The sequence below is a fragment of the Juglans microcarpa x Juglans regia genome, chromosome 6D, assembly GCF_004785595.1.
Source record: "Juglans microcarpa x Juglans regia isolate MS1-56 chromosome 6D, Jm3101_v1.0, whole genome shotgun sequence".
NCBI classification, from domain to species: domain Eukaryota; kingdom Viridiplantae; phylum Streptophyta; class Magnoliopsida; order Fagales; family Juglandaceae; genus Juglans; species Juglans microcarpa x Juglans regia.
Genome location: NC_054604.1, coordinates 3,484,898 through 3,511,432, shown reverse-complemented (window position 1 = coordinate 3,511,432; position 26,535 = coordinate 3,484,898). Strand labels below are relative to the sequence as shown.

Below are 26,535 nucleotides of genomic sequence, written 5' to 3'. Positions count from 1 at the left end.
TTGTAATTCCTCCCCATGAGAAGTACTTCAAGAATTACCAATGGCTTGAGACTTCTCATGCACCAGATAGATACATTCACATTGTGAAAATTATCTATAAAAATAATAAAATACTTATATGAAATATTATAGAGAAAAAGATTTACATGCGTTATATGCATTATCTCAAGAAACTCTCTATTCCTTGTACCATATTTTCTTGATATGTTTAATTTGCTTTCCTTTTATATAAATCAACACATATCATGAGATTAGAAAATCTAAATGCAAAAACTATTTTATTTACTAATCTCTATAACTTTTCTTGGAGATATTCTCCAACCTTTTATGTCACAAATTATGTTTCAAATTCTATGCCAAAAATTGTAAAATTTTTCATAAACCATTTTTCATTTGGTTCCAATAGATGCCTCATGAGTGAATAGGAAAAACTTTTAACAAAAACACTATTATAAAGGTAGATAACTATTTTATTGGAAGGAAAAATGGAATAAAGATAATTGGCATTTTGAAACAATTTAAATATTTGAACGTTTGTGCCTAAGTTCAACCACTAAAATAAGTATCAACATTTATAGAGTTTGATTTGAAACTTATACAGACAAAATAAATATGAACATTTGCACTCAAGTTTAACTACTAAAATAAGTATCAATATTTATAGAGTTTGATTTGAAACTTATACAGACAGAATACATATGAACATTTGCACTCGAGTTCAATCTAAAAAAAATGTATAAACATGTATAAGATCTGATTCGAAACTTATATAGAAAAAAGGTTTACCTTTCCCTGCGAATCATGTCTTATGCTTAGGGCACCTAAACCTTCATGTATCATTGTTTCTTTCAAAATTCAATTGATACAATTCTTTATATTTTCATTACCATCGTTTTATTCCTTTCCCAAAAGATACAATTGCTTTTCAATACAAATTAACAAAATAAATCTAACAGCCATGCTACCAACTCGTTCATATCTTGTTACTTTAATGAAGTAATAACGCGTTTGAAGTAAACCATTATGTACAAAACAAGAAGATTTCATCATTTCCATTCCTAAAGTTCAATGTTTGATATGTAATAACTAATTTCATCTTCTTAAACATTATACATTTCTGACCCTTACCACTATTATTAATAATAATTGATTTTAGACTTAAAATAAGTGAAAGAGGGTCTAGAACTTCCAACTTTGTTTTGATGGATGAACTAAGTAATGTCATCAAAATTTTCATTTGGGAGTAGATCTTGACATACAAATTATTCACTCTACCATATTCACGTTACTATGGGGTTTAATGATTTGTCACAAAAAATTAAGAAAATCTTGTACCTTTGGGCAACTAATCTTTTCTTTAATTTTGATATAAATCATTTGCCCCATATTGGATAAGCAAATATATACATGTCATGATAATAAGAGCCAAGATAAACAATTCATACATGTATTTAATAATAACGTGTACATAGGATTTAATACATGTATTTAACAATAATAACAAGAATATGACATTTAATAAAATTTAATACATGTATTTATCAATAATAACATGCATATAAATAAACCTTAATACAAGTATATACCAATAATAACATGTATAGAAAATTTAATAAAATTTAATACATGTATTTAACAATAATAACATGCATAAAAATAACATTTAATAAATTATATACCAATAATAACATGTATAAAAAAAATTTAACAAAATTTAATACATGTATTTAACAATACTAACATGCATAAAAATTAATTTTTTTTAATATTCTCTTATTGAAAATATTAAAAAACAATATAATTTAATTGGATCCGGGTCAGAACTGGATCCCGTCGACCAATACAAACACATTGCGTGATGCAATTCAATACTCGGGTTGATCCATGGGTTTGGCATTAGTGATTCAATCATTTTTTTTTTAAAGTCAGTTCGGGTAGGGGTGTTCACCCGGGTATACCTGGACCGGAACCCGGGTTTCAAACTCGGGTCGGAACCCAGACCGGGTTGGTCTGGGTCAGACCCGGGCTGGAACTCGGGTGGATCTGGGTTCCGGGTTGTACCCAGATTTTTTTTTTTAAAGTAAAAGCCTTTATTTTATTAAAATTTTTTTCTAAGCCAAGTTCATGAAACGTTTTAAAAATACTAAATGCATGTAAAACAATAAAACAAATCCAATATTCATCTATGCATGCATCACAATGCAATCCACTACATATGACACTATTGGTATTTATAAATTACATTACCAAACACAAAATTAAAAGAAATGAGTTGCAAAATCAGAAGCACAGTCTTTCCATCAATGATTTAATCTCACACCAAAAAATAGTCCATTATCAATTCCTGCAGCTAAGAAATCAAAAAGCTCATTAACTAGTTTTGCATATCATATTCAAATAGAACATTAAAAGAGAGTATAGAAAATTAGTATAAAAATTGATGGTTTTATGGCCATGAGATCTGACATTGTTTTAAAAGCTTCAATTGGGTTAATTATGATTTTCCTTCTTGAAGGACAGAAAATGGCACATGCAGATTTCAAGAATTTTGTGCACAAGCTGGAATAGATTTGAAAAAGCAGAAGGCAAAAGTAGCAGAGTAACTGCACTGTGAACAAAACAAAAAGGAGAGTTTCATAATAAAAACGACGTTTTTTAGAAAATGCAGGCATGGACTCGAATTAGCAGACATATAGATAAGTAAAAAAATTAAACATAACCAAAACATAAATGATAAAGAAAAAAAAAATGAAAAAAACAGAGTTCTTGGACAAACATCGTTGAACCCTTGAATCTACACATAACTCATAAGTATCATAAACAAAATGTGGCAACACAGAACATGTAATAAAACTTGAACCTCTCTTTTTATTTTACTTAAACATGTAATAATAATAATAAAAAAGTCTATAACACCTGTCCAAAGAAACAAAGTATTGAAGAAATAAGTTTTTCTTCCATTGTTCTCAAAACTTCTATCATTCTTTTTCCTCCAAATCACCAAACCAGGTAGAGAGGCACAGTTCTAAAAGCTCTAAAATTAAATACTCTCTTCACTACCTTATTAATATGATCTACGCTATCTCCAAAAATCCAGACTTTAAACTTAAAAGCAACTTATAATCAAGTAAGATGAGAGGGTCCAGAACAGTGCACACATTAGCCTCAGGAAACGTATGCACTTTAACTAAACATCAGACTAACCTTCGTCTCTTTCCTTTCTATGCTTACCTTTTCAAAACTATTATATAAGACTCATATGCAGTCTGGGCACAGAGAATAAGAAGCAAGCACACAAAATCCATCTAAACAAACATAGAATGACACCAATATCTCTCGTGTGTAGGTATAATTTCTCCAAAAACGCCCAATTCACACTGAGAAATAAAAATAACAAGATACACATGTGCAATAGCGCAAGGATAAAAACTAACCAATTTAGTCATAGACCAAGCAAAATAACACGCAATAATATGAGGGCAGGAAATGGGGAGTACCCTTTCTTTGCGTGCAGCTTTCTTTTGCTCCAACTCTTCGAGGGCGAGGGCGAGGGCAGGGCAGGCTTCGAGGCCCATGAGCTTCTGTTGTGCTTAAGGGAGAGCTTCTTGGCTTCCTTGGCCCTCTTCTTGTCGTGCTCCTTCACCTTCCTTACAATATTGTATTCAACAGTACCATTTTGCTCGTGCTCTCTCTCACAAACAAAAATAAAACCATCTCTATAGATGATAGTGGTACCATTTTACCAGGTCTAGAAGGCTCGGATGGATGTCAGTGAGAGATGGGTTTGAGAGCTTGATGGGTATGAGTGTGTTGGTGGGCGAAGAGGTGTACTGTGACCTTAGGTTGGCTAGTTTGGCCGAGGAAGAGATGATTCTCAAAGCTGAGCTTCCACAAGCCATTTGTACTCGAATCAGCTACTTCTCTCCATCAAGTAACCATCAAGATCATCACGACGACGGCTAGGGTTTCGTAGCTTGGGTTGAGAGAGAGATAGAGAAGGGGGTTCCGGGGTCACGGGCTGAAGGAAATGTATTTTTTTTTTTTACCTTTTATACAAATCCGGTTATACCGAGTTATGAATATGGAACCCGGGTTTCATACCTAGATCCAGACTGGATATATCTAGTTTTTATAATACAGGTTCTGATTATCCCACTTCCGAACCCGGTCAGGAAAAAATCCAGTTCGGATGAACAGTTCTAAGTTCGGACTGGGCCAACTTCAGCCCACTATTTTAATTGTTGTGTCACTCAATACTTCAAACAAGGTCTCCTTGGACTTGGACTAGATCTTGTAATTATAATCACTTGTAATTATATCGAATTGAAGGTACTAGCTAGGGCATAATTTGTACACACACAAAAAAAAAAAAAAGGTGGTACGTACCCACTAGAGGAATACGTCAAAGCTGTATTAATATTCCTAGCAATAATCCGTACGATTGTTCAGCATTAATGCTGATAATTAAAGTTCTCTTTAATTTCAGTTTAATCTAATCTATATGAGATACCGAGAAAGAGAAATATTAATTATTACAATAAAAATTAAGAAATTAAACTTTATGAGATCAGATCGATCAATATTAATAATTAATGGTTGTCAGCTTTGGAAAGATGCAGTGCGAAAGACTTTTCTAACGATCGATCGATATTTTAAGTCTCAGAAACGTCATTGTTCCATGAATCTCTATCATGGTAGAATATCTTTAACGTGAATATACGATAACACATATTAAATATTTTAACATATTTTAACATGGATATTAATAATCGAATTTTTAATTTTTTTTGATTCGTAATAATAAATAATAATTAATAAAATATGTATCTTTCTCTATTTATTTGAAAAAGAAATTAATCTAACTATGAAAGTATGATTGTCTTAATAACTTTGTCTTCTAAGTATCTTTTGATAGCTAGAGGCACAATGATATTGTAAGTGAGAACCCTTAACCCCTCAGATTTATTTATAGACTTTTAAATATCAAGAAATCTAAACTTTGTGTTTGATTATAATTAGAGATATAAAGTTAATCTTATCTCTTAAGAGTTTTCTTATCCCATTATAACTCATTTATTAACAGATAAATTTTAAACTATTTCAAATTGATGGATGTGTGAGACCTAAAGGTTAAATAAAACTCTTATGGTTAATCCCAACAGCATTCACAATACCTTTTCCTTGGCACCAGGTGCGCCCAATTTTGATTGGAGGTGATAGAAGGAACGACGGAAGTGAAAACGCCAATGAAGCCTACACGGATCATGGAAGTCAAAGTGCATAAATAGGGGCAACCAAATCGCTGCAGTGCCAAGACTCCGCTCTGTAGGACATTCTCATCTATTCAAGTGCAAAGAGAAACGTAACATGAACTCTCTCTTTATCTATAGAGAATCTACACTCTATGGACAACCATCATCAGACATCAAGTTCTAGCACTACAAGAGTCAGCACTTTGATGCAGTCAAACCTTCTCCTTTTCTGTATTGATTTCTGTCTTCCTCTTATAGTCAAACCTTCCCTAATTTCTGTTTTGATTTCTACCTTGTTTTGTAATTCCCTCGTGTGCAAGACAAATTGCACATCCTCCAAGGTTAATGTTTCTCTACCATACATCATGGTTTCCTTCAAGTTTGTATATGAAGTGTCTAAAGAACTTAATAGAAGAATATCTTGATCTTCATCTTCTATGTTGATGTCTATGTTTGCAAGATCTAAAATAATCTTGTTAAACTCATCAAGATGTTCTTTCATAGACATACTTGGGGTTATTTTGAAAGTGTAGAGTTTGGTTTTCTTGTGTATGCGATTTGCCAAGGACTTGGTTATATAGTGATTTCAGCCATATACCTGATGTTGTCTCCTCCTTGGCAACCTTTCTCAAAACCTTATCACCAAGAGACAAAATTATGGTGCTGTGAGCCTTTTGCAAGATCTTAGTCTTCTCCTTGTTGGATAAAGATCCCATATTCTTTTTATCCAAGAAATGCATCCTACAGACTTTGTTGAACAAGAAGAGCTCGCATCTTGATTCTCCATAAGCCAAAATCATTTTTTTCAGTGAACTTCTCCACATCAAACTTGGTTGTCCCCATCAACATGGCTCTTATACCACTTGTTATAATTTTGAGTCTTCTTTATGATCAAACTCAGTACTTGAATGCCAAGAATGAATCATGAAGAGTGCAGGAACTTAAGAAAGCAATGTAAAACAATGTAAAGAACACCAAGAGATTACGTGGTTCGATACTATTGATCTACATCCATGGCCGGAACCATCTAAGAGCTTTATTGAAGATTGAAAACTCACAAAACCGGATTACAAGATCATCATCTCTCTCATTTGGTTTACACAATTCTTGAACAGAACTGTCAACCTCTCTCTTAGACTCGATCTCCCTTTCTCTATTTTATTCTATGTGATTTTTTCTCAACTTCTCATTCACGTGTCTTACAGTACAAAAAATAACACTCATATTTATAGTTCTCATTTGAACTAACTTTAACACTGAAAACAAAAACCTTTTCTTGCCACCTCAACACATGCTGCATGAGTATATTTGGCTGCCAGCTTCTTATGGTTGAGCTAAAGAAAAGGTTGACATCACAACATAGAAGCTATCTATCCCATGTTAACTAGAAGATTAAGTCCACTTTCGTAAAGATTTCTGAACTAGATTCTTCATCACCAAATTCAAATTCTGCAACAATCATCTCAGCTGACACTTGATCTTATCCATTGTATTTATTCCGTTTCATCCTTTTTATCTTCCTTCCGCACTTATTGTATTTTTTGTATTTCAAAACTCATGTAATCTTATCAATTCAAGATATATATAAATATAGCAATAAAGGAACAGTTTTGGCATTGAGGCCAGAACACTTTTATTATTTCTTTCATGGTACCACAACCACTCTACTCACGCATCTAATCGATCCTCCCTCTTTTTTTTTTTTTTTTTTTAAATGGCTGCCTCATCCTCTACCTTTGTTGTTCCCAATCTTAGTCAGCTTGGTTCGGCTAAGTTGGATGAGACTAACTATTGGTTGTCTCAACTTGTCTCGATTCTTAAGAGCCATGACTTAATGGGCTTCGTGGATGGTTCTCAACTGTGCCCTTTCCAGTTTCTCACTGATGACCATGGGAAACAAACTACTAATCTGAATCCAGAATACATTCTCTGGAACCGAAAGGATCAGTTTGTTTCAGGATGGATTAATGCCACCCTCTCTGATAAGGTAGCACCTTCTGTGTATGGTATTACCTTTGCCCGACCTGCTTGGCTTGTCTTGGCCAACAAATTTGCTTCCCCATCCAGATCTCGCATCAACCATTTAAAAAGACTTCTTCAAACCTTGCATCAAGGTTCCATGAAGTGTGCAACTTACCTTGATTCTGTAAAGCAACTAGCAGCACAGTTAGGGGTTGTTGATAAGCCTATTGATGATGATGATTTAATTTCTTATATTGTCAATGGTTTGAACCATTCTTATCACCCTTTTGTTACCTCTCTATCCCTTGCTACCTGAGAGAAGCCTCTTTCTTTTGAAGATTTTCAAGCTGAACTGTTGTCCTATGAATTACTCTTAGAAAACCAGTTGCATACCATACCACATGAAACCAACAATTTTGCCTTGTTTGCTCCAAAACCTTCCCAACAATACTTCAACCGCAAGCTAAAATATCCTACCAAACAACATCAGCAACCTTTCCACTCTCAACATTACTCCAAACAATCAACCCCTTCCCCACCAAATAATCATTCTTATCACTCTCCTAGACCAAACTAACACCAGCAACCCTTCACTACTCCCAAATCTCCTTGACAGATCTGTAGCAAATCAAACCATAGGGCTCTTGATTGTTTTCACCGCATGGACTATGCCTATCAAGATCGCTATCCTCCGTCACAGTTGGCAGCTATGATTGCTCAAACCAATGCTCTTTAGATTGCAGATGAACCCTAGTTTGCTGACAGTGGTGCCAATAAGCACATCACATCCAATCTTGAGCAGCTAACTCTTCAACAACCATACACTGGTCAGGGGCATGTTGCTATTGGTAATGGACAAGGTTTGCATATCAAAAATACTGGTTCAATGACTCTCCATACTCCCACTTCTAAACTTAAACTCAATCATGTTCTTCACTGTCCTCAAGCATTTGCAAATTTACTATCCATTAATCAATTTTGTCTTAAGAATCATTGTTTCTTTATTCTATCTGAAACTCATTATTTTGTCAAGGACAACCACACAGGGCAGACACTGTTGGAAGGACGGAGTAGTGGTGGACTCTATCCTATTAATTTGCAGTCATTAGTTCTCAATAAACCACTTGCTATGGCAGCAATTGTAGGGGTCAAAGCTTGTGTTTCAGTTTGGCATTCTAGATTAGGACATGCTTCAAATTCAGTTGTAACTCACTTGTTGAGTAAACATTCACTACCATATGTCAGTTCCTTGAATAAATATGAAATATGTGAGCCGTGCCAACTTGGTAAAGGCAAACAACTTCCCTTTTTAAATTCTAATCGAATAACAAGTTCTCCTTTGGAGCTTATACATTCAGATGTTTGGTCTTGTTCGACTAAATCTCTTAATGGTTGTCATTACTATGTTATCTTTATTGATGATTTTTCTCGATTTTCTTGGCTCTATCCACTCCAAAATAAATATGATGTCTATGTATGTTTTATCAAATTCAAAGTTCTCATTGAAAGTCAATTCTCTTGCAAGATAAAGCACTTCCAAACCGATGGGGGTGGGGAGTACATTTCTAAACAATTTCAATCTTTTTTTGAAACCAATGGAATTAGCCATCGCATAACATGTTCTCACACTCCTTGGAAAAATGGAATTGCTGAGAGAAAACACAGACACATCACTAAAATGGGATTATCTTTACTAGCCCAATCTCATTTACCTACCACCTACTGGGTTGATGCCTTTTTAACTGCCATATACATCATCAATCGTTTGCCTACACAGGTTCTTAACAATGAAACATTATTCTTTAAACTATTTGGTACTCATCTAGATTATACATCTCTTCGAACTTTCGGATGTGCTTGTTATCCTCTTTGGCGCCCATATGCCTCTCACAAACTCATGTTTCGTACGAAGATATGTATTGTCCTTGGTTATAGTTCAAATCAGCGTGGTTATCGGTGTTTAGATCCTACCTCCCATAAAATTTTTATTTCTAGGCACGTGGTTTTTTATGAGCATGCGTTTCCTGCAAAGGAAGGCTTGCAGTCCTCACACCCTTCCACAGTGGCCTCATCTAATGGTAATCCTTTCTCTATCCCTTTTCCTTCAAATTTTGATTATGATTTATCTCTAACAAATATTGATTCTAGTTTATCCCTTAGTAATCCCGCTGTTTCAAATCCCTCTCAACCTTATCTTGAACCTCCCTCCATGTCACCACATACTCAATCTCCTTCATCTACTCATTTTCCCTAATCCAACTTTACTTCTCCTATTTTATCTTCTTCTAAACACTCACCCTCTTCCGCTCCAACACAATCACTTCCCTTGACCATGCCTAGTGACCCTCCCTTATCCCATGCCTCTTCATGTACAATACCTCATCCCAATCCTCTTAGAACTCATCCTATGACCACTCGTTCCCAAACAGGACACCTCAAACCTCATGATTTTTCAGAGTATCAAACTTTTTATTCCACTAAACATCATCTTCAAGCTCTAACTAGTCTTACCATGCCACTTGAACCTCGTTCTTACAAGCAAGCTTCATTGCTTCCTGAATGGCGTACGGCTATGCAAGAGGAATATGATGCCTTAATTGCAAATCAAACTTGGACTCTCTATCCTAGGCCCTTGGATCACAGCGTGATTGACAATAAATGGGTGTACAAGGTTAAATAAACCTCTACTGGTGCAGTTGATCGACTTAAGTCCAGATTAATGGCCAAAGGATTTGAGCAAGAATGTGGTATAGATTTCACTGAGACTTTTAGTCCTGTTATTAAACCTTCCACCATTCGGATTATTCTTGCTCTTGTTGTTCATTTTGATTGGAGTATACGCCAATTGGATGTCTCTAATACCTTTTTACATGGAGTTTTACAAGAGGAGGAATATATGAAGCAGCCTCAAGGTTTTGTTCATCCAGATTTTCCTTCTTATGTTTGCAAGCTCCAAACGTCCCTGTATGGCCTTAAACAAGCCCCAAGGGCTTGGTTTTTGCGACTCTCAATCTCTCCTTGAGTTTGGATTTACCTCTTCACCAGTGGACTCTTCGCTGTTTGTTTATCATCAAGATAATTTTCATTTGTTCTTTCTTATCTATGTTGATGACATACTTGTGACAGGCACACATCAGTCTCTCATCTTCTCTCTAATTGGCAAGTTGCAAACTGAATTCAAAATGAAGGACCTGGGTTCCTTAATTTTTTTTCTTGGTATTCAAGCTCATCGAGATTCTACTGGGCTTCATCTTAGGCAGTCCAAATATATTGGAGATATTCTACATCGTATTAAGATGATTGGGGCTAAACCTTATCCTTCTCCATGTTCTTTGGGTCTTAAACTTTCTGCACATGATGGAGAACCTCTAACACCAGCCCAAATTACTGAGTATCGACAAACTGTAGGTGTTTTAAAATATTGCACTTTGACTCATCCTGACATTGCCTTCTCTGTCAACTAGCTTTGCCAACATATGCATTGCCCAAGTTCCTCTCACTGGTCTGTAGTTAAGCGTTCTCTGCCATCTCAAGGGGACCATTGATCTTGGTCTATGGTATCTGAAAGGTTCAATCACTCTTCAAGCTTACTGTGATTCCGACTACTGGTTATAGTTGGAATCCTGTAGGTGCTTTAAAATATTGCACTTGGACTGCTAAGAAATAAAATGTTGTGGCGATCTAGTACTGAAGCTGAATATCGTGCCTTAGCCATCACTACGGCAAAAATATATTGGGTCTGAATGCTTCTCAAAGACTCGTGTATACCTCTCTCTACTCCTCCCACTATTTGGTGTGATAACATCGGTGCCTTGGCCTTAGCCTCCAATCTTGTATTTCATGCTCGAACCAAACACATCAAAGTGGATTTTCACTTTATCTGTGAGAAAGTTGTTAATAAAGATATTGCTCTCCAGTTTACTTGCTCCCAAGATCAAATAGCTAATGTATTTACCAAAGGTTTAAGTATAGTTCGATTTTGTGAGCTCATGAACAAGCTACAGGTGTGCCTACCCCCCTTTAGCTTGCAGGGGATGTTAACCAGAAGATTAAGTCCACTTCCGTAAAGATCTTTGAACTAGATTCTTCATCACCAAATTCAAATTATACAAGAATCATCTCAGCTGGCACTTGATCTTATACATTGTATTTATTTTGTTTCATCCTTCTTATCTTCCTTCCGCACTTCTTGTATTTTTTATATTTCAAAACTCATGTAATCTTATCAATTCAAGATATATATATAAATATAGCAACAGAGGAACAGTTTTGGCATTGAGGCAAGAACACTTTTATTATTTCTTTCATCCTAGAGTTTCCTCCCATGCCATAGCTTTTGAAATTGTTGTGTGGGTTATTCCCTGATTGACCGTACTCTCTGAATGAGTCATTTGCACCATTACCCAACTCGCCATAGCTAGTGAAACCCGAAGCAATTATGTTGGAGTTGTTGTCTGTTGAACTCTCTAGGGCCACTGTTTGCATTCTTGCAGTAGGCTGTAAATGCTTCGGGACCCGAGTTCGTATCGTCGTTGTAGCTTGAGAAACAAAGTTTATGGTTGTTAGCATCGGAGTCTTAGTTTGTGAATTGGGGATTCAGAACGTTGACGAGTTTGTTGTAGTTCTTAAACTCCCCGGAGCTGCCGGTGGCTCCTGAGCCGTAGCTGGTGAAGTTGGAGTCAGCAACGTTTGCGTAATTGGTGAATGCTTCGCTATGGGCGGTGGAGGCTCCGTTGTACTTCTTGAACTAGTCGCCGGGGTTGTTCAGCCCGTCAGAGTAGTTCTTGAAAGAGTAGATGCCACCTCGACGGGAAGAGCCGTAGTTGGCGAAGCCTTTGTTGGAGTAGACGTACGACGAAGTTGGCTTTGTCATGCTTATTGTCCAGCATTGTGCTCGAGGAGTCGAAGGAACAGTACAAGTTGGCTAAGGAGTAGAAGGAATCGAGGTGTGCAGAGAGGGAGTTTTGGGTGGCTAGTTTGGTAAGAATGGCGGAGTTGATTGCATTGAGTGGGGAGGATTTAGACAAAAGGAAGAGTGGTTTCGGGAGGTTGTTGGAGATGCGCTTGCTCCAGTAGCGGATCAGGGAGGCTCTAGGCGTGAATGGGTTTATTAAGAAAGATGCAGCAGCGAGAGGAAGATGCAGAAGCAAGGAAAGAGATGATGCCACTCACTCATACACACGCAGATGGAATGCGAATAATAGAACGCATGGATACACAACAGAGACGCACAGAGTGTTGGAAGAATGATATTCCGTGTATTCATCTGTCATATACAATGGCTATTTATAGATACATAGGATTGGTAAATGAAATATAAAAAAAAAAACAATGTGTATTTACAGCTCATCAATTAAAATTAATCTCTTCATGACTCATCAATCTGGTGGTCTTTTATGTGTTTGAAAATATTCCTCTTCTAACTTCAATAGCCCCCACAAAATGGAGAGTAAATATTGTTGACTCTTATCTTGAGCATTAATCGATTGAATGTAGGAGAGTGTAATGGCTTGGTAAGTAAATCTGCTAACTAGAAGGAGAAGAAAACATGAGCAGTTTTTACTTGACCTTCGGAGATTTTATCGCGAACTACATGGCAGTCAAGTTCAATATGCTTTGTGCGTTCATGAAAGATGGGGTGTGCGGCAATATGCAAAGCAGCTTTATTGTCATAGTAGAGTGTAGATGGAGTGCCAATGGTGAGGCGCAGATCACTGAGTAGGTAGCGAATCCAAGTGAGTTCACATACGATGGTAGCCATTGCTCTATATTCCGACTCGGCGGAGGATCTGGAAATGGTGTTCTGTTTTTTTTATTTCCATGAAACCAAAGAGGTTCTAATGAAGACACAAAATCCGGTGGTTGATCGTCGCGTGTCTGGGCAATTTGCCCAATTGGCATCAGCATATGCTATAACTTCCACATTCGAACTAGCAGGAAGAAAAATACCCTGGCCAGGGGTTCCTTTAATGTATTTAAGAACTTTGATCACAGCATCATAATGTGGAATACGTGGATTTTCCGTAAATTGACTTAGCAAGTTGACACTATAACTCAAATCCGGTCATGTGTTGGTCAAATAAAGCAGTTTGCCAACTAATTTTCGATAAAGTGTAGGATCATGAAAAAGGTTACCTTCGTCTTTCCTTAGTTTGCTATTTGGTTCCATTGGCAATGGGGAGGGTTTTGCTGCAAGAAGGCCTGTCTCCGAGAGTACATCCAGTGCATATTTGCGCTGGCAAATTTGAATTCCTGCTTTGGAACGTCCAATCGCCATGCCGAGAAAGTAACGCAATGTCCCCAACCGTTTGATGCGGAATTTAGTTTCCAAGAAGTGTATGACAGCAAGGCTTGAGCTGGAATTTGAACTCATGAGGATGATATCATCAACATACATGAGGAGGGCAAGAAATGAATTATCTGTGCATCTGGTGAATAAGCTGTAATCCACCTTTCATTGGGTGAAGCCAAACTCAGCTAATGTGGAGGTCAGCTTTGTATTCCATTGGCAAGAAGCTTGGCGAAGGCCATACAAACTTTTCTGTAAACGGCAGACTTGTTTGGATTTTGCTGCATAGTGACGAGGAGGTGGTCGCATATAAATTTCCTCATCGAGATCGCCATAAAGAAAGACGTTGTTGACATCGAGTTGTTAGAGATCCCAACCTTTGATGGCAGCAATTGCTAGTAGACAACGGATTGAAACTAATTTAGCAATATGGGAGAATGTATCGTGAAAGTCAATGTGATTCAAGATAAAACAGACGAGATGGGAAAAGGAACATTACCTAAAGAATCATGTGATTCAGGACGCGTCATCATGGATGCTTAATGGTGTACAGTAGGTGTGGAGGCTTGTTGGCAATGATAGTCACGGCGGTATGCAGGGGCTTTGCGAGTGCGTGGTGTTCTGCGAGGTGGAGGGAGTGTTGAGGTGGAATCTTCTGGATGTTGGCTAGGCGTAGTTGTGGTAGGAGGTAACGAGAGTGAATTGTTGGTGGGGTTGGATTCGTCAGTGTGTATTGGGAGAGGAGGCCACATTATCGTTATTCTGGGTGGTGGGAAATGAGGTCACGTGTTCATTGTTATGAATGGGAGAATTGAGAGAATGGAGAGGGATAGAAGGGGTGTCGGTGGAAGGAGAATTAGTGGGTGTTGATGAAATGGTGTTAGTGAGAAAAAATGTTTGATTTTTTAGTGGAAAAATCTCTTCATGGAAGATGACGTCTCGAGAGATAAAAATTTGTTTGGTGGTGAGATCAAGCAATTTATATCCTTTGACACCGTATGGGTATCCAAGGAAGAGACATATTTTGGCGCGAGGGTCGAATTTAGTTCGAGAATGTGATAGAGTGGAGGCAAAGCATAAGCACCCGAAAACTTTTAGATGTGAGTAAGAAGGCTTGGTTTGATAAAGGATTTCAAATGGGGTTTTATTATGAAGGATTGGTGTTGGTGTTCTATGAATTAGGTAGACCGCGGTTGTGATAAAATCAGACCAATATTGTAGGGGTAAACCGGATTGAAATTTGAGTGCACGTGCCACGTTGAGAATGTGTTGGTGCTTACGTTTGGCAAGAGCGTTTTGTTGAGGTGTGGCGACACATGTTAATTGGTGGATGACGCCTTTGGAATTGTAAAAATGTGGCATGTTAAATTCGGCGCCATTATCGGATCGAAGAGTTTTAATATGGCTGCCGAATTGGGTCTCAGTGAGTGCAAAAAAAATTGATTAGAGAGGTTCAAGCTTCAACTTTGTTTTTGAGAAGATAAATCCAAGTGCATCTTGTGAATTTATCAACAAGGGTGAGAAAATATTTTGCACCATTGTAAGCTTGTGTTGAGTTGGGTCCCTAAATGTCAACCGAAACAATATCAAAGGGTTTGGTGGCTTTGGATTCTGATTCGGGAAAATAAATTTTGTGTTGTTTTGCTAGTGGACAAACAGTACAGGGAAGTTGAGAATGATCTGAGCAGTTGAGATTAAGATTAACATCATGTAATATTTGCTTAGTCATGGAACTATGTCCAAGCCTATAATGCCATAACATAAACTGAGTAAATTTTGAAGCAAAGGTATGATTGACAGATATTGAAGGAAATAAATTGTGAAAAAAAGATTGCAAGCGAGAAGGCTCTGGTCTGGACAATATCAGGTGATACAAGCCGTTACACACCATCCCCACTCCAATCGTCATCCAGGATGAAAGGCCCTGAATATAGCAAGAATTGAAGAAAACAATTAGATAGCAATTAGAATGTTGGGTTAAGGATTTGGTAGAGATTAAATTGAAGGTAAAATCAGGAACACATAAAACATGACGAAGGATTAAATGGGGCGGTAAATGAAAATCACCAATATGAGAAGCAGTTGTAGTGGATCCATTTGGCAGCTTGATGATGCAAGATGTAAGAGTGATATTGTGTGTGAAAAATTTTGGGCTACAGATCATTTGATCTGTAGCACCGGTGTCTATGATCCAAGGTGTTTGAGTGGTTATGGTGCAAGCTAGTGTGTGTGTATAAAAGGAGGAAGAGATACCGGACACGGGAAGGGAGTTGGCATTAACGTTGTTCGCAGCAGGAGTGTTGGCGTTGTTGGAAGTAGGATTTAGTAAGGCAATGAGTTGCGAGTACTGCTCTGGAGTGAGAGATGGACCATGATTAATTTCTTCCTGCACAAGAGAGGATTGATTAGCATTGGATTTGTATTTGGAACTGTTCTTGTGTCTGGAGGAAATCCATTCAACTTGTAGCATTTTTCCCGCGTGTGTCCAGGTTTGTGACAATGGGAGCAGACTGGTAAATTCGGATTTTCTTTGAAGCAACGCTCCAACGAATGGCCAGGAATATTGCAGTGAGAGTAGAACAGACGTTCACGGCATTGGTTCTGGATTTCTAAGGTCTTGGTGGCCATGGCAAGTGGAGTTGGAATAGAGTGCAGTTTCCGTCACCTCTCCTCTTGTTGGACAAGTGATAGAACCTGAATGAGAGGTGGAAGAGGATCCTGAAGTAAAATTTGTGCATGAATAGAGTCATAAGAATCATCTAAACCAATAAGAAATTGCATCACCTTATGAGTATGGGTATAGTCCAGCAAGTTTTTGACCGCACCACAAGTGCAGGTGGGCATAGGCTCATAAAATTCAAGTTCATCCCAAAATGTTTTGAGTTTGTTGTGGTATTGGCTGATGGAATCGGAGTCTTGTGTGGAGGAGGAAATAGATTTACCAAGTTGAAAAATCCGAGGAGCATTTTGTATGGAGAAACGCTCCTTAAGATCATTCTAAACACTCTCAGCTGTATCGGCATGTGCAATGCTCGATCTAAGGTCTGAGCTAACTGAATGTTGTATCCATGCTATTATCATGTCGTTGCAGCGCTCCCATGGAGCATAGAGGGGATCAGAAGTGTTTGGTGGCTTGGTGATGGTTCCATCGATGAAGCCAAGTTTGTTTTTGATGTTGAGAGCTCGGCACATCGTTCTCGCCCATGTGACATAGCTTTCGGTAATCAACAGATCATGGACTAAGAAATAAGACGCACCTTCGCCTGGTTGAATAAAAAATGGACTAGATGGATTTTGGGGGTTATTTTGAGCTCGGGATGTCATGTTGGCGTCAGAATCTTCGGTCATTGCTCTGGTACCATATTAAGAACGATGCAGCAGCGAAAGGAAGATGCAGAAGCAAGGAAAGAGATGATGCCACTCACTCGTACACATGCAGATGGAATGCGAATAACAGAACGCATGGATACGCAACAGAGACGCACAGAGTATTGGAAGAATGATATTCCGTGTATTCATCTGTCATATACAATGGCTATTTATAGATACATAGGATTGGTAAATGAAATATAAAAGTAAACAATGTGTATTTACAGCTCATCAATTAAAATTAATCTCTTCATGACTCATCAATCTGGTGGTCTTGTATGTGTTTGACAATATTCCTCTTCTAACTTCAATAGAGTTAGCTTGGAATACTTCTGAAAAGTTTGGTATGATTTCAATACTAGTTTCTGTGATCTCGGCTTGAAAAACCTACAAAGATAGCAAAAAAGCCCAAGAAGGTAGAAGAGAGTGTTATAAAAGAGATTTGTGTGATGTTAAGCCAAAACAAGGAGAGATCAGAAAGTAGAGATGGCATAAATAGAGATGGCAGCCTGTCTTTTTCCGAATCTTTGTTTTCTTTTGCTTGTGGGAACTGTTTAGCCTAAGAAAGTAAGCAGGAGTTGTTAATTCTTTTTCCCCAAATGCCAGTATATATTAATATTGTTTGTAAGCTTTGGACAGTATGAGTTAACATAAAAGCAAGAAAGAAGAAGCCAAGATATCATGCTTTTGATCAAGTCTGCCTTCAGGTAGAGATTTCAAACATTAATATATTATGCTTTGGTTCAGATGGAACACAGGCATTCTTGTAAAGAACTCAGATATGGTGCAATATTATATAGAACAAGTATCAAGGATTCTCCCTCTGTACTAGTAAAGATATTAATACAATAATCATGGCCAAAATGATAAGATAGTAATCTTTAAGCATTGAAATAGAAAAACCGGGAAACTAATAGCATAGATTAGGTAGTGGCCAGTGGGAAGACAGCTGTTGTTTTGCAGTGAACCAGAGCATCATCTCAGAAGTCGAGTTTTTGTACATGTTTCAAAGGGCTGGACACGAATACCCAAAAGAGTAGACTCTTGTAGAAGTCCAAAATAATGTGGGGGAATTCGAATTCTTGGTGTTTTGATAATATTTAGAGCTTCGATTTATAATAATCCCAAACTCAGAAATGCTTCGCTTTTGACTCAAGTGCCCCACCCACATTGAGTACTAGTGCGCAGAATGCAGCAGTGTACAGTTATAAGTCTAGGCTATCAAGGAGGGATCCCACCGGCTCTGGCAAGAAACCAAATGCTTGCTTGTTAAACCAGCAAGAGGCAATTGCTTTGGGAACAAAAAGAAAATAATATGGCTCGGAACTTGGAAGAATTGATAAAAAGTAAAAGAACCGCTGTTAAAGAGAGGCAAAAGATGCACGCACATATAACCACACTCCACAGTATATGGTAAGCAAATTCACATCCCTTGTCCCTGGGTTGCCCTAGGTGGGAGATGATGGTTAATCTTGCTAATATAGGCAAAGTTGGGATTGTGCTTTATGGCATTAATATGTGGGCAAGAATGCTACTGTTAGAAATGAAGTTGGAACTTCAATTCTGATTGCTTAGGCTAAAGTAAGTGATCTGGTTTGCTATAGTAGAAGATGAGCGAATTGATACTTGACTATGTACTGATGGCATCACAATGTGCAAAGGAATCCTCCAAGTGTGGTTCACAATTACAGCATCTTTGTATTTTTGCTTTTCCCTCTCTCTCCTCTTAATGTTCTCTCCCAAAATCCATAAGACCCTTCCACCACCATCCGTCCCTGGGGGAGAGCTTCGGCTCCTCCTTCCCTCCTACTCTTAGGAGATGTCCAACTTTTGTTTTTCAAGTTTTCCAAGAAATAACACTGAGATGGGCGTATCTACTGCCCTCTGGCCATCCAAGACTGCCACGTGCTGCACCACTAGACTCCTCAGCTACTAATCTTTCGGCTCCTAGAAAAATTTCGATCTTATGAGTAGCTCGTGAGTCCCACTGACGGACTATGCCGTGCAAGAGATTCACACGCCGCCACGTCACAGTGTGCATTGTGCCACTATGCATGATAGAAATGAGATCAGCTGGCTCAGATCTTGCAATTCTAACCATCATCCTTTCACCAGTGGTGGCACATGATCCCCACGCGCCTCCACAACCACCAACGGTTGTCCGTTGACGTATCGGACCATTTTTTGAATGTTATTTTCCTATGTTTCCACTTCTTCTAACCAAAGATCAGAAGAAAGAGGAAGTGAGAGTTTATTTCAAATAAACCGAACGAGCAATGTGCAGCACAAAACAATCTACTACGGCTTTGGTCATAGTGTTGCAGTCTGAGAATCGGACTGCAATAAAACCGCTTCAGATGGCTTCCTCTTGTGGGACATGGGTGGGAGCAAGTCATTGGAATAATTGTTGAGACCTCCCACCATTTTGAATCTTGTATCTTATAACTATGTAATATATATATATATATATATATATATATCTATATATTTATATGATATGCTTGGTTAGGAAAAAAAGTTACAACATCTTTGTAAGTGAGAAGATGAAGAAGACTAAAAAATATCCTTTTAAGTTCTTATTTGAATTAGTTGAGAGCCTCAAGTTGGAGAGAGATAAGCACATAAAGTGAGCCCAACATCATTTATTTTTAATATTATTTGAAGAATAATGCTAGATATAGTCCTAGAGTGTGCAAGCCCCGAACACTCCATTTGAAAAAAGTGGATAAATCTTGGACACTCGAAAAAAATTATTTCTAATTTTTTTCAAAATGAGTGCGCAAGACTTGTATACTTTAGGACTGCAAATATCATTTCTTTTACTTGAAATATTTATACAGACAACAATATATATTATATGGCTCACTTTATCCATATATCTTTCTTTTTTCATTTAAAACGCTTGAGTTCAGATAAGAACTTGAGGAGGCTTTAATCTTAGAAGATTCAATATTTTTGCTAATACGAAAGAGACTCATCCGAATCAGGAGCCAACATTAGTCTCCCCTTCTTTATAATTAAACCTTGTTGTAAGGAGTGACCCTTTGGAATTCCTTGGTTAGTATGCAGCTGCTTGCACAAGTCAGCAAGTTCTGAGGAGGTTTGGTAACTCCTTTTTAATTTTTCTATCCAAGTAGCTGTTGGGAATGAAATCATACCCAAGCGCACAACCCCTTTTAACTCCTCCTCCCTTCTAGAAAGAGCGTCAGCCACCTTATTCTCCTTCCCTTTTTTGTACTCAATCGAGAAGTCGTAACCCATCAAATTGGTGATCCAATTCTGTTGGGCCTCTGTGCCAACTCGTTGCTCCAGCAAAAATTTAAGAGCTTGCTAGTCAATTTTAACAATAAAGGGTTGCCTTAAGAGATATGGCCTCTATTTTTGCACCGCTGTGATTGGAGCCAGCAGCTCCTTCTCATAGGTCGATGGTAATAGTGCTTTTCCCTTAAGGGCCTGACTTAGGAAGCAAATGGGCCAGCCGCACTGGATTAACATAGCCCTGATCCCCTCCCACTAGCATCACATTCGATAACATAAGGCTTGCTAAAATCAGGCATTTTCAACACTGGTGGGTGAGAAACTACTTGCTTTAGCGCTGTAAAAGCCTCGTTGATTTCTGAACTCCACAAGAAAGAGTTCTTTTTTAGTAATGAGGTAAGAGGGGCTGCAATCAGCTTGTAATTACGGATAAATTTTCTGTAATACCCTGTGAGCCCTAGGAACCCTCTTAAGGCCTTCACATTCTTAGGCTCTGGCCACTCCAACATTGTGGCAATTTTAGAAGCATCTGCCATCACCCCCTTATCATTGACACATGGCCCAAATAATCCACTTCATTCACTGCAAACCTGCACTTGGATTTTTTTGCAAACAAATAGTGTTGTTTTAGCACCTATAGGACTTCCCTTAAATTTACTAAGTGCTCCTCTCGAGATTTACTATAAATTAGAATGTCGTCAAAAACACAAGGACAAATTTCCTCAAATAGGGTCTGAAAACATCATTCATTAACCCTTGGAAGGTGGCTGGAGCATTGATGAGGCTAGGATGCATAACCAAAAACTCATAATGACCCTCATAGGTCTGAAATGCGGTCTTGGGAATGTCACTAGGAACCACACGTACTTGGTGATAACCCGACCTTAAATCAAGCTTAGAGAAAATTATCGAACCAAAGAGCTCGTCCAGTAGCTCATCTATGACTGGAATAGGAAACTTTGACTTCACCGTTTCCTTATTAAGGGACCTATAATCCACACAAAGCCTCCAACTTCCATCGACTTTTCGAACCAGCAAAACATGTGAGGAAAATGGGCTAGAACTGGGCCTCACCACTCCTGACTTTAATAATTCAGCAACAATCTTCTCTATTTCAGTTTTTTGGTAGTAGGGGTATCGGTAGGGTTAATTGGTTATAGGTTGGGTGCCCTCCTTAAGGATTATTTGGTGGTCATGGGTACGAGGTAAGGGTAATCCTTTAGGCTCATTAAATGCCTCTTTGAATTCTTCCAATAGTTCAGAAATTTTCCCATCCAACTTCTCATCTCTCGGTTCCGTTCTGCCCTCACACACAATTTGTAAAAGAATACCCTTCCCTTTAGCCATAGTGGCCCTTAACAATTTTTCACTGTCTTCCACAATTGAAGAATTCAATTTCAGCCCCCTTAATTCTATTGGCTTTCCTTCCCACACAAAACTCATCAATAGCTTCGCAAAATCCCACGTTATAGGGCCCAAGGTCTCTAACTATTGGACTCTAAGAACAATATCACAGCTAGCTAGATCTCATAAATGGAGAGGAGGTTGAAGTAAATTACCTTGGACCTTTAAATGTACAAATCTGCATATTCCTTCATTGTTTAAGCCTTGCCCATTAGCTACTCTCACCCTCAATTTAATGGAGTAATCGACAGCCAGCTACAACTTCGTGGCTAAAGTAGAGTCAATAAAATTGTGTGAACTGCCCGAGTCCACTAATATCACCACTTGTTCCCCCTTTACACTACCCAATAGGTGCATGGTCCTCACTGTGGGGGTTCTTGAAATGGCAGCCAAGGAAATCTCTAGCTCTTCTTTGTTGTTGGGCAGTATCTCACTCATTTGATGCTCTTCTTTGTGCTGACGTGTCTCCTCCTTTTCTTCACAGGCCAACTCTATATCTCCATCACTCTCATCTTCATCTCCTTGCAACAAATAGATTTTAAGACTTTTACATTTATGCAGTGGGTTCCACTTCTCATTGCAATGGTAACACAGCCCTTACGACATTTTTCATCCATTTGTGTTGAATAAACAGGATTAGTGCCCCCATAGGTTTTTTCCATGAATTTCTAGAGTAAGAACCTTGTAAAAAATTTCCCCCTCCCACAGCAGTGGTCTTTTCTCCCATAGGTTTAGTAACTTTTTTTGGTACTACAAAGATATTCCTCTTGCATTTTTGCTAACCCATATGCTTCATTTAAATTTACAGGGTTAAGCGTGCAGATTGGAATGTGAACCTCATCTTTTAAGCCGCTAATGAAGCAACTCAGCTTGTGAGAATCTGAGAGACCTCTCATGCAATTGGATAGTGCTTCAAATTGACTCATGTAGACAGCAACAGTACCTAACTATTTCAACCTTGTCAATGCCTCCATTGGATCGTCATACGCCGTGGGCCCAAAGCAAAGAAGTAACGACCTGGAGAACATCTCTCAATCACGAAATAAACCACCATCTGCAGTCTCTTGGAACCAGACAAGGACCTCTCCTTCCATGTGGTAAGAGGTCATCAATAAACAATGAGGGAGTGGGGTTTGGTGGAAATCAAAGTAGTGGTTGACTTTAAAAAGCCAAGCAGCTAGGTTGGACCCTTGAAAATGAGGAAATTCCAATTTTACACCGTTGTAATTAAATCTTGTTGGTTCCTGGTTTTCAAATTCCAATTAGAATTGATGGTGTGGGGGTGGAGGTGGAGGAGGAGGGGGAGCAGGGTTGTTTTATTGGGTGAAAAAGGTACGTAGTATGCACTTAATTTCCTAGACATCAGCCTTGACCTCACTAAGTTCCTGTTTAATCTGGTCCACTTGAGCCTGTAGAGTATCATTTTGTTGTGTTGTTGATGTTTAGAATGGGTGTTGTCAGCTATGGTTTAATGAGATAGATTTTCTGGATAGAATTTGTGGTTTGGTGGTTTTGTATTTGTGTATTAGTTATTATTAGTGAATATATGTATTTTTTAATATTTAAAAATATTATTTTCATATTGATACAATGAGACACCATTTGCGATCCTTTAGCATTGACGTCCTATTTTTAAAATAGTGGACACTCATAAATGATATAATTAGAGTCTTGGAATAATTATAAATTATAAAAATAATTTTTTCCTATTTGATAATGCAAGATCTCATTCATCAACCAATCCAAGGAAGTAATATTGCTAACGTCATGTTTTGCACGCCCTTGGGCCAAGCTCCAACAAGTCAGGTCTTCTATAACGAGTCATGCACAATGGAGAATATAATATGATTTGGAGAGGGCGGCCTTAGGGTCGGGAATCTCTGATACCAAAGTTAGTAAATGCTCTTGGAGTGTAGTAAATAAATAAGAAAGTCTAGGGATCAGGGAGAGTTTTCTCATACCTAAGATCATCTATTTATACCACAGGTTTGAAGAGCAGATCATGCATGCTACTATGCAGTCTGGGTTCCTCGTACTATTCATTTTGTTAAAACTTCTCAATGTGGTGTGGCTCTACGACTACCCCATTAATGTGGCATGGCTCTATGAGGGCGTCATTAATGTGGCGTGTTGTCTGTGATAGAGCCATTAATGCGGCGTGGTTCTCCAACCTTCTCCTTTTTATCTGATTTTCTCCTAGTCCGTTCATGCTTCCTTTGTCAGTAGATCAACAACTCTTCGTATGTCATGCCTGCCATGTAGGTGGGCACTCGATGACTAGACACTACTCGATGGACCTCAGATCGACGAGTCTCATCCCTTGTTGCGCCATCCCTCCTACAGGTCACGAGCAGAGGATTCTCCAAGTGGGCCAAATTTGTGGCTTTTCGTCCCAGGCCGGGCTTGGCTGGGCCTCCTAGGCCTTGGAGGGAAAATTCCCTTACAGTTACCCCTCTAATTCTAACCGGACGAGTACAGTAAGAATTTATCATGATTAATCTTGCCTTCCTCCCAAGGCCGGGTACTCTATTTGGGTTTTCTGTTGTCCGGGGAGCTCTTGTAGATTGGTCACTCCTGATGGCGTCTTTCCATGATGGGCTTATCTTTTCATCACATGTTTTCAAACTCATCAATGAAAGGGTGTCAGGCGGCTCCTTGTGGTGATGTCGTCTCATGAACCGCATTTCCTGTAACCGAAGCGGCGAGGACCTTGATTGTTACGATCTATGGGAGTGTAACCGTCACATTCTTTTATAAAATGTGGGAGCGGGACCTGACTTGCTCCCACTACAATATGATTATCCATCCATTCTTGTCTTCTTGATTTTTCTTCTCTTCAACCAGTCTCTTCTGTTACTTCGCGTTCTGGCAGTGATGACTTCTGAAAAACCTGTTCAACCCTGCATCCCTGCCAATGTTGGGCCAGTGTTTTTGGGTAGTAGATGGTGCTCGACTACTGACAAGTCAACATTGGCTTTGTTAGCATTCACCTATCGAGTGCCAGAATCTATTTCATTTGAAGTCCCTAGCCCTGATGAGGGCGCCGTTGATGCAGAGGTTCAATCTAGTAAGCTAGTCTTATATCCTTCTATGTTTTCGTGCGGCCTGAGATTGCCATTTCCTCGCCCCATTCATGACCTTCTAGACCGCCTTGGTTTGGCCCCTTCCTAAATGCACGTGAACGTCTGGCGGTTATTGATTTCCTGCAGCATTATCTGGCAACGAGCTTTGTTCGAATCCTACTCGGAAGACGAGAACCTTACTGGCCACGAGTTACTTCTTGCCCATAGGGTGTTGTGCCTAAAGGGGGATGTATGTAGCTTCAAGGTGTCCCATGCCCTAGTTATCTTGGAGCAGCGGTACCGTAAAGAAAAAGACTAGTCTCCCAAGTTCTTCTTTGTTTCTAGTCATGGTTGGGAGTTTTCGGTGGGCCATGTGAACTGCTAGGAGTTTCCCATATGGATAGATCATGGATAAGTTCTGGAGGATAGGGGTTGTGCATTCGACATCCACTCATTTTGAATTGAAGCGTCTGTTCCTAGGTCCTCCTTTTTTAGGAGAGTCTGTAGGATTCTCTACCTCCCCTAGGACACCTTCCTTCTAGTGATAGGCCGATGGTTATGCGGCCGCAGGTTGCTTTACTCCGAAAGCGTTCCTCAGACCTTCCTACTCCGGATAAAAGGAAGAAAGCCCATTAGGAGGGTGTTCAGGCTGAGCACAGACCTTTTCTCAGGGTCCACGACCCTTCAATGCAAGAAATGGGTATTTTGGAATCTAGCCATCTGATTACTAAGGCAGCCCATGCGCTGGTCATAAAGGGCGAACTGGCAGGTAGTTCCCCCGCGATGCCCCTTCCCGTGAAGATTGGCGAGGCGCCTAAGGTTGCGGTTGAGATAGGCCCTCTCCTCGAGAGTATTTTTGCATAGTCCTCTCATGGTGAGGGGCAAAATTCTTCTTCTTGGATCTCTCCCCCTTCCTTGTCTAGTTTGACCGTTGGCAATCATTCTCTTGAGGTGGCCGATGAGGGGGAGGAGTTTCTTCTAGCAACCGCACGGAGGTAGAAGATTGCACAAGAGGTCGATCTTCTCTGCACGTTGAAGTCTTCAGGAGTGAAATGAATCCAGTTGCAGACTCTCTTGTTCAAGCCGACGACGGTTTAAGGGGCTCGGTCATCTCTTCGCTTGTCTAGGTTGAGCCTCTCTAGAGTGGTGATTCTGTAGGTGATGCAATCGATGAAAGTCCACATTAGGAACTGCTCACCCGGGCTGAATGTCCAAGGATGCTGCAGTCGGCCCCCTCTCAAGGCGTTTGACTAAGGAACTTCCTGCTCCTCTTGAGATTTCTAGGGAACCTCCAAAATTTGTTGGTCTTGCGGAGGCCCTTCCTTCTTTGTCCCAACTAGTCATGGAGGGGAGTCAGGAGGAAGCTATTGGCCAGGTTGTCGAATGCCTATCGGCTTTCTTCCACGAGGTTTGATTCCGCCTCTTACTTTTCATGTCCTACCTCTTCCCTTTTTCTCAGTTTTGCCTTTACATCGTCAGGGCACCTCTCAGATGTAGCATTTATCGTGAATGATCAGGAGGCAGCCACCCAGGGGAGCTTGGACCGCTCTTGTAGCAACAGGGAAGAGAAGGAACAGCTGAAGCTCGAACTCGAGAAAACGAGGCTTGACTTGTCTAGTGAGCCCAAGAGATTGAAGAAGTTGGAGCGTCGCCAGCTGAGGCACAAGTAGAACTGAGAGGAGGATAAGACCTGACTGAAACAACTCAACCAAAATCTTTAGGTCGGCCTATCCCGTGAGCAAGAAGAGACGAGGTAGTTACTGGAAGAGGTTGGCCGATTGGGATAGCTGAACACAAATCTTCAGGACGCCAACCTATCCTGCAAAAGAAGCTAAGGTAGTTCCCGATGCTTCCTGATAAGGCGTGGGGACACGGGATTTCTGAGGGCTGCAAGTCAATGTGGTCATTTCTTCTTCAAAGTCCGGAGCTACGTTCAAGG

General features: G+C 39.3%; 1 pseudogene; it reads left to right on the top strand.

The window, feature by feature from the left end:
• The first annotated feature begins 7,437 nt into the window (after positions 1 to 7,437).
• Positions 7,438 to 7,517, top strand: LOC121236272 (annotated as a pseudogene).
• Positions 7,518 to 26,535: the final 19,018 nt, after the last annotated feature.